Below are 15,585 nucleotides of genomic sequence, written 5' to 3' on the forward strand. Positions count from 1 at the left end.
TTAAGTCATTATTACCTTCCATTACAGAAGATGTGGCAAAAGGAGGAGTCGTCACTGAAGAGAAAGTTATTGCTCGTGCGCAGTATTTAGACTTTATTTATACTCAGTGTGGCACGCTATATGATAAAATCCCTGACACTCCCAAACCGGAATTTTCCGTTCCTCCTCCTCCTAAATCGAACAATGACTCTCATGTCGGCGATGGCGTGATTGGTACAACAGACATGAAATCAACAAAGGCTACATCTAAAAAGGCCCGTAAGATTTCTAGTCAAAATGCGAAAGAAGAACTTCTCGCCTCAAAAGTAAATTCCATCTCAACTGATAAAGGCAAAGAAACCAAGCAATGAGGAGGCAAGAAGAAAAACAAAGGGAAGAAGAAGAAATAGGAGGAATCATCACCTGAAAAATCTTCTGCAAACCCTTTTGGAGATAAGAAACCAAATCGTCCATGTCTTATATGTGATGAGGATCATTGGACAAGAGATTGTCCATATAAAGCTGAGCTTAGAAAATTCTTCAAGAATTCAAAAACCTCGGCGGTATTGACTGATCCATTTCCAAATCTAGGAACAAATCTGGTTGCTAGTGACAATGCTTCCTCGTCCCAAGTGCTGATGTTGTCGGTTTCAAAACAGAAAAATGATGCTTTGATAATGACAAGGAATAAAGATTACGAGAATCCACAGCTGTTGAACAACAAGGATAAAGATCAACCTAGTAGTTCGACAACAACTTCGACAGAAGTTGCGCCACCCATCATTCCAGAGCTAACAATAAAACCGCCAAAGGGAGTAGTACACAAGTCGACATTTAATCCTCATGCCAGAGCAACACAACATTATAATATAGTGGAAGATCTCGCCCAATCACCACCCTCTATGTCAACACTTGAGGTACTACAAAATTGCCCCTCCCAAAAGCAGGCTTTATTATCAGCAATAGGTGGGATTGACCCAAAGGATTCTAATCTTGTGTCCTTTAATCACAAAGGATATGATCCTCAGTTACCAGCTCAACTAGCTTTCCTCATTCAAGTGAAAGCCCTCAACAAAACTGTTCATCAAACAATTATTGATGAGGGGGCATCTACATGTATTATGTCAATGAGTTGTTGGAAAACTTTAGCATCTCCAACCTTGTCGCGATCTTCGACGACATTAGAAGCATTTGATGGACGAACATATACCCCATATGGGATTCTAAGTAACTTGCAAGTTGAACTGGGGGGAAAACAGTAGAAATAGATGTTGAAGTAATTGACAGAAACCTCGATTACAACATCCTATTGGGAAGGCCCTGGATATATGTTATGGCTACGGTTGTGTCGACCTACTTTAGGAAGATTGCATTTCCTTTTCAAGGAGGAATTAGAATCGTCGACCAACAAACATTTCTCCCCAATAGTTCCCAAGTTACGGGAAGCATTCTGATGATCCATGGAAGCCCCCATTCGCTTCAAAATATCAGAGTAGGCCTACCAAAAGACCTTATATTAATGGGAACCTTTACTCTTCTGCCTCCAATCAATCTGGCGGAAGCGGCGATGGTAGGAACCTGCAATATGATATCTTCGATTCAAAAGATCTCAGAAAACGATATTAACATGGATCATCTGCAGGTATTGCCTCCAAGTTCAATAGAAATATTGTAGCAATCAATGTTTTTGGCATTGTTGGAAATAATACTGAGAGGGGGGGTGAATCAGTATTATCTAGTTCTTTTTAATAAATTTTCCTTATTTATACTTTGAATTATTCTTGTATGTCAGTACCATAAAACAATGAGCATGAACAAGAAAAATAGATAGTCACACCAAAGAACACCAGATGTAAGGTGGAAACCCAATGTGGGTGAAAGCCACCTGCTGCAATATGTCTCTATCTTCTTTCAATTAGAAACTCCTTTTACAATGATTTTGTACTGGTGCAGTCCTTTACCAATATGCAGGCTGCAACCTGCAGAGAGCTACAACTCTCTCTCGTTTTCCAGTCTCTCCTGGAAGGGAGCTACAACCCCCTACTTCTTTTTCTTTCAAGGACCACTTTTCATAAATTTTCAAACTGGATCCAAGAATATCAAATAATCATCAAGTACATGCAATTTACCCAAACTCCTTATACAATCAACCAAGAGTCACACAACTTCTCAGAATGCTGTAAATAGAAAGGTAGTACCAGAAATATCAACCCAGAACTCTGCAGCAATAGATAAAAGATAATGAACAAATGTTTTTAAGACAGGTCCGTAGTTTTTCTTTATCTGGCCTGCGTGGCTTCGCACTTCACCTTCTGCTCCCCTGCGTATACCCGCAGAGAGCCTTCTGCTACACTGCGTATCTATGCACTGCACCTTCTGTCGCGCCGCGTACATATACTGTAGCTACGCACCTGCGGCTTCTATCGTGCCGCGTACCTCCACTGTAGCTCCACACCTGCGGCTTCTATCACGCCGCGTATCTTTCCTGTGCCTCTGCACCTGAACCTTTTATCGCGCTGCGTACCCACGCACTGCGCCTTCTTCTGCTCTACGTACCCATGCACTGCGCCTTCTTCTGCTCTGCGTACCTACGCATTGCGCCTTCTTCTGCTCTGCGTACCCACGCACCTGCACTGTTAATCACCTACGTACCTCTGATTAGGGCCAAAATGGTAGTCCCCCCAGTGTGCCACAGATAGTCAGATGCCCAGATCTGATCGTGCGCCCGAGAGATCACACTTCATAGATTCACTTTCAACCTCACTTTTATATAGATCAAGCTTTTAAAGCGATAACCCAATATTTCAGATCTTAAGATATTCAATTTGTAAAGATACATTAGCCAAGAGATCTCCTTCCCTATTTATAGTCAAGCCCTTATTCACACCATGGGAGAAAACCATCAATAACCAATACAAGGGATCCAAACCGGGGCAAAATTAGATCCTATACCACGGGCCAAAACCATAGAATCAAGAATGGCGGGCTAAATACCATGGGCCAAACATAAGAAACCCGACGTGAGCGCGCTTCTTTGCCTTGAAGTAAGTGAACTGGGGGTCCGCACCTTCTGAACGGGTGACCTGCATGTATGGCTGCAGATCCTGCACGGCGTACCTGCGGGTACGCACGCTTTTCACTGAGCACATGCGTACCTCTTAATTTTTATCATTTTGAGAGCCTGATCAGAGTTTTGCCACTTGAGGGTGTTGCCATCAAGTACAACATCTGTAACATAGAGCCATACCAGAATCATAATGCCAACAATCTCCCCCTTTGGACTTGATGGCAACCTCAAGATCCTCAACGTTATTCTCCCCCTTTGACATCAAGGGCAAAGGGTTATGCTCCCCCTGAGAACATGCCCCCCCTAACTGTAAACCAGATCTGCAAGGAAGAACCATAATCCACTAAACACCATAAATGACCATGAAAGAGATAGAGGCATATTGCAGCAATATTCAGACCAGCATCCATGATCTCCTTCTGTACTTCCTCCATAATGCCAAAAATGCATTATATGCTTCCCCTGAACCTGTGCCATTCGATCTTCGGCTAGTCCGCAACCCAGCACATGTACGCATATACCCCAGATGAGCCTTGCGTACAACCAACAATCAGAAGAGATTCAACAATATGATAATGCATCAACAACCCCCAGCTTTTGCCTGAGGTATTCAAAAGTCTCCCTGGGCAATGGTTTGGTGAGTATATCAGCAACTTGTTCCTTAGAAGGAACATATTCCAACTTGACCTTTTGTTCAAGTACTTGTTCCCGGAGAAAGTGATACTTGATTGGTATGTGCTTGGTCTTTGAATGCATGACTCGGTTCTTTGAAATGCTGATTGCACTTGTATTATCACATAGGATGGAGATGGGTGGAATACAAGTGATTTGAAAATCTTGCAAGGTCTGCATCATCCAAAGGAGTTGAGTGCAGCAAGATGCAGCAGCAACATATTCTGCTTCAACTGTAGACAAAGCAATCGAACTCTGTTTCTTGCTGAACCAAGATACTAATCTGGAACCCATAAAGAATGCACCACCACTTGTGCTATTCCTGTCATCCACGCTTCTGGCCCAATCTGCATCTGTATAAGCATGAAGTGTGAGATTTGTATCTCTAGGATACCATAAGCCATAGTTTTGAGTTCCTTGAAGATATTTGAAGATTCTCTTTATTGCCTGAAGATGAGTTTCCTTTGGATTTGCCTGAAATCTTCCAACTATTCCTACTGCATGCATTATGTCTGGTCGGGTACCTGTCAAATAAAGTAGACTTCCAATCATAGATCTGTAGGTTGGTTGATGCACTGCTGCTGATTCATCATTTGCACTGAGGCTACATTCTGTGACCATGGGTGTACATACTGGTTTTGCATCTTCCATGCCATATTTCTTCAAAATCTGCTTGAGATACTTGGTTTGAGACAAAAAGACCCCTCCTTCTTTTTGCTGGATTTGCAAACCAAGAAAGTATGTTAGTTCTCCCAGAAAGGACATTTCGAATTCTTTCTGCATTACCAAGGCAAAGTTTTTGACTCATGGCTTCTTCATTGTTGCCAAAGATAATGTCATCTACATACACAACAAGTATTAGCAATTTGTCATTTTCAACTTTTATATAAAGATTGCTATCTGCTGATCCTTTTGAAAAACCTTGTTGAAGAAGATATTTGTCCAAACGATAGTACCAAGCCCTTGGAGCTTGTTTGAGACCATAGAGAGCCTTTTTCAATCTGCATACAAGATTTGGATCATTTCCAAGAATGAAACCATCTGGCTGCTCAATGTATACTTCTTCTTCCAAGTCTCCATTCAGAAAGGCTGATTTCACGTCCATTTGAAATACTTTGAAGTTTTGAAAGCTTGAGAGAGCAAGGAACATTCGGATGGCCTCAAATCTTGCAACAGGAGCAAAAGTTTCTTCAAAATCTATTCCTTCTTGTTGCGCATACCCTTTACAAACAAGTCTGGCCTTGTTTCTAATTACTTCTCCATTTTCATTCAATTTATTTTTGAAGACCCATTTTGTCCCTATAACATTCTTATCCTTTGGTCTAGGAACCAACTCCCAAGTGTTGTTCTTTTCAATCTGCTCAAGTTATTCATCCATTGCTTTGACCCAACATTCATCTTTGCATGCCTCTTTCACATTTTGTGGTTCAATGGAAGAGAGTAATGCCAAATAGCTTGAAGCTTCTGCAATTGTTTTTCTTGTTTGTACACCTGCTTCTTTCTGCCCCAAAATCTGAGATTCTAGATGATTCTTCTGAACATATCTGGATGGAGTCTTCTCTTCTATCCTTATCTGCTCCTCTGGTTCTTCTTGAGGTTCTTCTTCTTCATCATTCTGTCTTTGAGGGTATTCTTCATCTTCTTCGATATCTTCATGATTTACTTGCCTAGGAATGTATCCCTTCTCATCAACCACTACATCAATGTTGTCAACAATTCTTCCAAGTCTTTTATTGTAGCACTTGTATGCTTTGCTGTGTGGAGAATAACCAAGAAGAATGCCTTCATCTGCTCTAGGTTCAAGTTTGCCAAGTTGCTCATCAGTATTCTTAATATAGCATTTGCTCCCAAAGATTTTGAAGTGCTTTACCGAAGGAGTCTCACCATACCAAAGCTCATGAGGAGTTTGAGTGCTGTTCACCCGGACATTTGTTTTGTTGAGAATAACAACCGCAGCATATGCAGCTTCACCCCAGAAAGTTGCGGGAGTTCGAGACTCATCAAGCATAGCACGAGCCATTTGTTGGACTGTTGTGTTCATTCTTTCCACTACTCCATTTTGCTGAGGAGTTCTAGCTGTAGAGAATTCTCTTCTTATCCCATGTTCTTCATAGAAATCGAAAAATTCATTTGAGGTAAACTCCCCACCTCTGTCGGATCTGAGACACTTAATTTTCTATCCTGATTCATTTTCAACCAAGGCTTTAAAGGATTTGAATTTTTCGAATGCTTCATCTTTGTGCTCCATAAGTCCTAACCAAACAAACCTGGAGAAATCGTCAATGAATAATATCAAGTATTCTTCTCCTCGAGGTGTCCTTTTCCTGAATGGTCCACATACATCTGTATGTACAAGCTCAAGAGGCATGCTAGCTGATCCTTCCTTCTCTGGAAAGTTAGTTCTGGTTTTCTTTCCAAATTGACATGATTTTCATATGGTGTTGTCTGGAATTTTGATATCTGGAAGATCGCGAACTGCATGATATTTGCATGCTTTCCTTATTTGTGAAAAGCTTAGATGCCCCAACCTCCGGTGCCATAACCAGTGTTCATCATCCTTGCTTAGATAGCATTGTTGTTGTCCTTCTTCAAATATGTATAGATTATTTGGAGTTCTTTCACCTTTGATCACCGTTTTACCTGTATCAAGATCACAAACAAGACATCCATTTGATCTAAATATCACCTCGGTTCCTTGATCACACATCTAGCTGACACTCAGAAGATTATGCTTCAATCCATCAACATACAAAACATTTCCAGCTTTGACCTTTTCTTTTAACTGAGCAGTACCTTTTCCTTTTATAGCTGCAGGAGTATCATTTCCAAAAGAAACTTTCTTTCCCTTTTCTAAAGCAGAATATGATTCAAGTTTTTCTTTATCACCTGTCATATGCTTCGAACATCCACTATCAATGTACCATAGATTTTCCTGTCCCTCTGCATAAAATGCTATCCCACATCTTTCTGTTTGTGGTTCCTTTATTCTCCATGTTTTGGTGCTTGAGGCTTGTTCCTTTGTCTGCTGAAACCTTCTCCTGCATTCAGAATCTTCAAATGCCATTAAAAGTTTATATACATTACCTCGTTCATCTTCATCACTATTTGATAGACCATCACTATCTTCATGAGTGTAGTAGCTTTTCTTATTTGCATTCTGTTTCTTGTTCCATCTAGCAGGTTCCTTTCCTTTCTCAATCTTATCCTTATGCGGACATTTCGCAGCATAATGACCTACTCTTCCACAAGCAAAACATTTAAAAGGTAACTTACCTCTGAACCTTCCAGTACCCCGTTGAAGATTTCTAACAAAATTTGATTCTTCTTCTTCTTCTGGCACGTGACTTGCTTCATAGTAGTCTCCTTTGCCTGAAGCCTTGAAAGCAGCTTCTCTCCTGTCTGATGGACCTCCCTTTCTCATTTCATAAGCAGTTAGAATTCCGTGTAGCTGAGACATAGTAAGAATTCGTAGATTTTCCTTTTCTTCTATTGCAAACACTTTAGATTCAAACTTGGGGGACAATGATCTTAAAACTTTTTCAACCACAATAGCCTCTTTTATCTCTTCACCCAAGTTTTTCATGCAATTAACAATCTCATCTACCCGAAGAAAATAGCTAGCCACACTTTCATCATTATACATTCTGAGATTCTCATACTGAATCCTGAGGGTTTGAAGTTTAGCACGCTTTACCTGTTCATCTCCTTCGTAGCTCAAGACAATCTTGTCCCATATTTCCTTTGCAGATTTGTATTGCATAACCTTTACAAATTCTGTTTGAGATAAGCATCCCAACAGAGTATTGACTGCTTTAGCATTTGTTTCATATTTCTTCTTCTCAGCCGAATCTATAGGAGTAGCTGAAGGAAAAGTGTAGCCTGTATCTATGATATCCCAAACTTCTGTACCAAGAGATTGAAGATAGGCAGTAACTCTTACCTTCCAATAATTGAAGTTTGTCCCATCAAAAATTGGTGGCCTGATTGATGCTTCCCTCTCGTAATTGCTCATGATGAATGATCTTCCTTCAAGCGATCAAGCTTCTCTGAAGGACCTGCTCTGATACCAATTGTTGGAAATAATACTGAGAGGGGGGGTGAATCAGTATTATCTAGTTCTTTTTAATAAATCTTCCTTATTTATACTTTGAATTATTCTTGTATGTCAGTACCATAAAACAATGAGCATGAACAAGAAAAATAGATAGTCACACCAAAGAACACCAGATGTAAGGTGGAAACCCAATGTGGGTGAAAACCACCTGCTGCAATATGTCTCTATCTTCTTTCAATTAGAAACTCCTTTTACAATGATTTTGTACTGGTGCAGTCCTTTACCAATACACAGGCTGCAACCTGCAGAGAGCTACAACTCTCTCTCGTTTTCCAGTCTCTCCTGGAAGGGAGCTACAACCCCCTACTTATTTTTCATTCAAGGACCACTTTTCATAAATTTTCAAACTGGATCCAAGAATATCAAATAATCATCAAGTACATGCAATTTACCCAAACTCCTTATACAATCAACCAAGAGTCACACAACTTCTCAGAATGCTGTAAACAGAAAGGCAGTACCAAAAATATCAACCCAGAACTCTGCAGCAATAGATAAAAGATAATCAACAAATGTTTTTAAGACAGGTCCACAGTTTTTCTTTATCTGGCCTGCGTGGCTCCGCACTTCACCTTCTGCTCCCCTGCGTATACCCGCAGAGAGCCTTCTGCTGCACTGCGTATCTACGCACCTGCACCTTCTGTCGCGTCGCGTACATATACTGTAGCTACGCACCTGTGGCTTCTATCGCGCCGCGTACCTCCACTGTAGCTCCGCACCTGCGGCTTCTGTCACGCCGCGTATCTTTCCTGTGCCTCCGCACCTGAACCTTTTATCGTGCTGCGTACCCACGCACTGTGCCTTCTTCTGCTCTACGTACCCACGCACTGCGCCTTCTTCTGCTCTACGTACCTACGCACTGCACCTTCTTCTGCTCTGCGTACCCACGCACCTGCACTATTAATCACCTGCGTACCTCTGATTAGGGCCGAAATGGCAGTCCCCCCAGTGTGCCACAGATAGTCAAATGCCCAGATTTGATCGTGCGCCCGAGAGATCACACTTCATAGATTCACTTTCAACCTCACTTTTATATAGATCAAGCTTTTAAAGCGATAACCCAATATTTCAGATCTTAAGATATTCAATTTGTAAAGATACATTAGCCAAGAGATCTCCTTCCCTATTTATAGTCAAGCCCTTATTCACACCATGGGACAAAACCATCAATAACCAATACAAGGGATCCAAACCGGGGCAAAATTAGATCCTATACCACGGGCCAAAACCATAAAATCAAGAATGGTAGGCTAAATACCACGGGCCAAACATAAGAAACCCCACGTGAGCGCACTTCTCTGCCTTGAAGTAAGTGAACTGGGGGTCCGCACCTTCTGAACGGGTGACCTGCGTGTATGGCCGCAGATCCTGCATGGCGTACCTGCGGGTACGCATGCTTTTCACTGAGCACATGCGTACCTCTTAATTTTTATCATTTTGAGAGCCTGATCAGAGTTTTTCCACTTGAGGGTGTTGCCATCAAGTACAACATCTGTAACATAGAGCCATACTAGAATCATAATGCCAACAGGCATGGGAGGCAAACCCAAATCAGCGCTCATCAAGCGTTTGGATAGATAGGTCTAAGAAATATGGCACCCCTTCAGATCCTTGGTCGCAAGTGCATTACACCGACGAAGGAATTGTTCAGTCAATGATAATTGATGGGGCGCCATGGGAAAATTACCACCATTGTTCCCATCTTCCGAATTGTCAAGAAGATACTCCTGATGACCTTCATCATCCTTTAGTTTTTGATTTCCTATCAAATACTGTAAACACGGTGGATTCCGAGCGAAACTTGTCCAATATTGAAGAGACTATCGCCATAAATATCTCGACCAAAATGGATGTTGTAGAGAATATTTATGTTCGCAAATTTTGTTCTCCTTCAGAACTGGAAATATATAACGCTCTTTTTCGTGAATTCAGAGATGTCTTTGCTTGGTCATATGATGAAATGCTAGGCATTGACTCGAGTATAGGTGAACATGAAATAAAGATGTTTCCAGATGTCAAACCAGTACGACAACGGCTATGGCAGGTGCACCCCAAGAAAGCCGCTTCCATCAAAGCAGAAGTTGAAAAACTTCTCCATGCTGGTTTTATTTACCCAGTTCCTCTAACCGATTGGGTATCAAACATTGTTCCTGTGATGAAAAAAGAAGGAACGATTAGAGTGTGCATCGATTATAGGAATGTAAATCAAGCTTGTCCAAAAGACAACTACCCTACACCCTTTATTGACCAGATAATTGATGAATGCACTGGATGTGAAATATTTCATTTATGGATGGATTCTGCGGGTATAATCAAATAAATATCCGCCCACAGGACCAGTCAAAGACTGCATTTATTTGTCCGTGGGGCACATTTGCATATTGAAAATTACCCTTTGGTTTAAAGAACGCAGGGGCAAGATTTGAGAGGGAAATGAATTATGCCTTCCATGACATCAAAAACATCGTTCAAACATATCTTGACGACCTTCCGGCTCATTCGCGAAACCGGACCGATCATCCGCAGCATTTGAGAGCGATATTTCTACGTTGTCGACACTATAAGGTACGACTCAATCCACACAAATGTGTGTTCTGTGTCAGTTCTGGTCATTTGCATGGCTTTGTAGTCTCGAAGGACGGGATCCGTCTCGACCCATGTAAGGTTCAGGCAATCATCAATTTGCCTCCACCTTCAAATTTGCTTCAGATTCAGAAACTCCAAGGGAAAACAAACTTTCTGAGGAGGTTCATTCCAAATTATGCCGAACTTGCTAAAGGTTATACACGTCTATTGAAAAAAGAAGTACCCTTCATCTGGGATCAGGTCGCGCAAGCTTCCTTTGATGCTTTAAAAGAATCCCTAATGAAAGCATCATTAATGTACGCTCTTGATTATCAAAAAGGCTTTAACTGTATCTGGCTGCAGCAGATACAACCATCGCAATGGTTTTAGTTCAAGAAGACAATGGAATTGAACATCCCATATATTATTTGAGTAGAAACTTAAATGATACAGAAAGCAAGTATTCCTATGTTGAAAATCTGGCTCTCGCAGCTGTTCAAGCGATACAGTGATTTCGACATTATGTCCTCTTTCGAAAAACTACCATTTTGTCAGATTGCAACCCCATGACTTATATATTGCCGCGATAGTTGCTGGGGGGAAAATATTCAAAATGGATAGCAATTCTTCGAGAGTTTGATCTGGAATTCGTAAAATCCAAATCAAAGAAATCCCTGGCTTCCGTAGAATTACTATGCGATCTCCCATCGTCGTCCAACGATGAAACATCCGAAGAAACCATCGTGGATGAATCTTTGTTTCTGATATCTTCAAGCAATCCATGGTATGGAGATATAATCATCTATCTCCAAACCCAAAAATATAGGTCTAATACCTCTCGCTCAGAACAAAAACGTATTCGATACCAATCAAAAGACTACATGATCCTTAGTGATACACTTTACCGTCGTGGTGTCGATACAGTTCTGAGGAGGTGCCTCACCCATGAGGAGGTCGAAAAAGTCCTGAATGATTGCCATTCAGGCACGTGTGGGGGGCATCAATCTGGTTATGCTACGACGCAAAATTTTTTATGAGCAAGATACTTCTCGCCAACAATGTTCAAAGATTGCATAACTACAATCAGAAGTTTCCATGCATGTCAAATTTTCGATAGCAAAACTAGAAAACCACCCGCACCCCTGCAACCGATAGTTGTTGTTGGGCCATTCGCCAAATGGGCATTGATTTCATGACATGTAACCCCACCTCGACTGGGGGGCATGGCTATATCATAGTCGCAGTAGACTATTTTACGAAATGGGCCGAGGCGATGCCTACATTAGATAACACTGGTGAAACAGCTACCCTTTTCTTTTTCAATCATGTAGTCGCCAGATTCGGTGTTCCACAGGCTATAGTCACAGATCATGGATCGCATTTTCGCAATCACATGATGGTCGAATTGGCTGCCAAATTGGGGTTGTCCCATGACAGCTCCACTCCATGTTACCTGCAGGCCAATGGACAAGTTGAAGCAATCAACAAACTCCTAAAGCGGATGCTGCAAAGGATGATTGGAGTCCACAAAAGGAGTTGGCACCTGATCCTATACTTAGCCTTGTGGGCATACCGAACATCGGTAAGGAATGCAACCGGGTTTACACCTTTTCAACTGGTGTATGGCCTAGAAGCAATCTTCCCAATTCAATGTGAAATCTCGTCCCTCAAACTCATAGTCGACCTTCTCCCCGGAACTTCAGAAGAGGAGGCTTGTTTCTTGGAACTAATCCAATTGGATGAAACCCGTCGTGATGCCGCTTTGGCTAATGAAGCCCATAAGAAACGAGTCAAGGCACAGTTCGACAAGAATGTCAAACCCCGTGTCTTCTCAAAAGGTGACTTGGTCTTACTTTACGACCAGGAATCCGATAAATTGGGGGCAGGTAAGTTCAAGTCTTTGTGGATGGGCCCCTATATTGTTAAGCGTGTGTTAGCAAAAGGAGCCTACGAGTTAATGGATTATGACGGGATTCCGCTGGTGCAACCTCGTAACGAGTTGTACCTTAATCGTTACTACGCATGATTCAATGTGGTAAATAACCATTGTGAATGTATTATCATCAGCCTTTGAAGCCTTGGTCATGTTCTCATCATCACCTCCACCCTGTATTGGCCGATCATTCACCTCGATTTGATTGTTTACCCGTTTTTGAGGAACAACTGCGAAGATTGATCCTGTTAGCCATCCTTGTGACACTGCCGTGATTGGAAAATTCCAAACCTTACCTAGAATCATCTGCTACCTGAATTTATCACTCGTTCCTCAAAAAACGAGTCTCCTTTAAGCTCTTTTCATCTGACTCGTAAAATATGAAAATATTGCCGAGCAATTGGCCTCTCTAGCTCGTTAAAGTGACCGGAAGTGCTATCCCTCCTTTAGATTTTAATACTTTTGGACTTGAGGGATTATTACACAAAAAGATCGAGCACTTGTTTTGTTCGGCTCGTTAAAAGTACCAGAAATTCATCCCTTTTGTATTGTTTTATACTTTTTCGGACTCAAGGGATTATATAATGAAAAAGGATTATTGGAGTTTTCTTTATGTCCCTTTTTTAGACTCTCTAAAATTGAAAAGGACCAAGTTATCTTTGTCGTTAAACTCGTTAAAACTCAATACCGACAAACTTGTCCATACAAACAAGAACGAGTTTCACTATCGCTAGGCTCGTTAAAACAAAGCGATGGGTTTTCCCGAAGGGAAAATTATAGAACAATCATATGTTATCCTCCTCAAGCTTGACAAAAATAAAGAGGTACTAGTCAGCAATGACTGGGGAGAAATTGGGAAGAAAACTTGAAGAAACTTTATTGGTAGCAAGTTGCTCTTAAACATGACACTTTCACTCCGCATCCGAGTCAGGTTGGGTTGTTCCGTTCATTGGTCATATCACCATGGGTCCATCACACCATCCATATTTGGGGTTAATGCTACCAACCCATCATGTCAGTGTCGCCGATATGTTCAAGAGAAGTCGCTCAGAGAATCCACCTGTGTCTCATCCACTGCAATACATTTACACTCCATCCTTTCATGACCGCCACCCTGAACCTTATATCATATGATCGTTTTCACCTCCATTAAAATCATTTGCTCTGTTCCATGTCATGATGTGGGATTCACTAAGGCCCTCCTATGACAGATTGCTTCTTGTCGACATCAGCTCATTATCCAAGAAGTCAATCTAGGAACAACCCTTTCAGTACTTTGAAGCTTGCATGCCTCAATGGCAAGTTTCTCACTTCCGGCGACAGGTTTACATCAATGGCCTTCGATCAAAAGATTTTGCGTGGTGTTCGAAGCCAAGTCCCTTATTCACACCACGTGAATTGTACTGTAGTACTTTGAGGGTCATCATCATTATCGGTGATTCCTCTCGCGCCTGTTAACAACTTACATCATTGGCTGGTAATCAGGCGATGTCTTTCCATGTTCGACTCCAGAACATCTCTCACATGGATCGACTTGTACTTTGAGTGAAGATCGAATGAGATTGAAGGCCCCGGATCTAGTTTCATCCATCCGGGCTGCGATATATATTCAGGAAAATAAAGACATCAAATGTACATCATTGCTGCACAGATAATCATCCAACCTAAGGGATGATGGCTCTACCAGAATCATCAGTCTGCACACAGACGATTGTCTGTCTTATGTACATGAAAATGAATTTATAAAGCTAAGCATGGGAATGCCCGTCTCAGCTAGATCATGAAAATATTATGAAGATAATTTATTGTATTGTATCTTATTACAGGTCGCCTTCCAGCTCGAAAAAACTTCAGATCCTCATGATAAAGCATTTCACCCGACATCAAAAAAGATTAACGACCTCATGCTTTAGGGGGCAACTGTTATAGACATTTTTGGGCACTGCAACCCAAATCATAAATGTCCATAAGACAAGGGCTCTTAAGTCCCTAAAAGTGTTGTTCCAACCCCTAAAATAACAAGGTCAACTGATTACAGCATCTCCCAAAAGTTCTCCATGAAAAACTACTCAAAACTGGTCAAAATTGGACCATCTCACCTACTCCATGGTCAAAGTGCACTGCATCCCACCTAAATACACACGGGAGGTGTGATGCATACTGAAAATCCCTTCTATGGGGTGCGATAGGTGAGAGTGGACAAATGGTAGGGTCAATTTTCAAGGTGGAGGATCATGGAATCTTCCAGAAACTTCTCCTGTGACACTTGCCTCTCTGCATTCGCCCAGGGATGAGTAAGAGATCATCAATCTCCAAGTGGAATCAAGAACTATCAGAGAGAGGAAACTAACAAAATCTCAAAAGCTAACTCACCCCCCTTGCAAACATCTATATATGGATCCCTCATCCCAGAGATCCAGAGGCTGGAATTTTGTATCTTGTAAGGAAGTGCTACTGGTTTCTTGGTGTAACATCATAGTGTTGGGTGATCTAAGCTTATGGGTCAGAAAAATTGGTTGTAATCCTCTTTGCTATTATTGATTATTAATAAAGCTATTCAAGTTTTCCTCCACGTTCTTGTATGATTGATGATATATGCATTTCTGTGGTCAATATATATCTGGTCCTATATTGTTTATGATAGTAGATCTATGTTCTTGGATAGTGTTATGCTGCTTTGATCCTACAGGTGCTCTTTGAAGCTGGGTAGATGAGGAAGCGAGTGGCAAAGATCTATCAGAAGGGAGAGGAATCGAGCAAGGAACCAAGCGCAAGACAGAGGTTGGTCTCCTTTATTCCCCTCTTATCTACTTCTCATAAAGGAAAATAAAAGTGGTTTTAGTTTGTTTGTTTCTAAGGTAGCTACCAGCCTTAGTGGGACTAGCAGCTCTGCATAGACACTAGATTTCCCGATAAAACCTATTTCAGGAACCTAAAGGTCTGCCACCCAAAAAGGAAATAGTACATAATATTGTTTTGCAACAAGATGTTCCATTGCCTAACATTGGAATGTACAGGTTGTTTGCTTTAGAGAATGCTGAAATCAAAAAGCAGGTGCAGGAGTTGCTCAAGAAGGGGTTCATCAGGCCTAGCACATCACCATGTGGGTCACCAATCGTTTTGGTGAGAAAGAAAGATGGCTCGTGGAGAATTTGCATTGACTACCGAGCACTGAATAAGATAACAATCAAAAATTGTTATCCCCTTCCTCGCATAGATGATCTTTTAAATCAATTGAAGGAAGCTGTTTATTTC

This window comes from Pinus tabuliformis, chromosome 7 (assembly GCF_031772625.1).
Source record: "Pinus tabuliformis cultivar Carrire ecotype Pingquan chromosome 7, CPIR1, whole genome shotgun sequence".
NCBI classification, from domain to species: Eukaryota; Viridiplantae; Streptophyta; class Pinopsida; order Pinales; family Pinaceae; genus Pinus; species Pinus tabuliformis.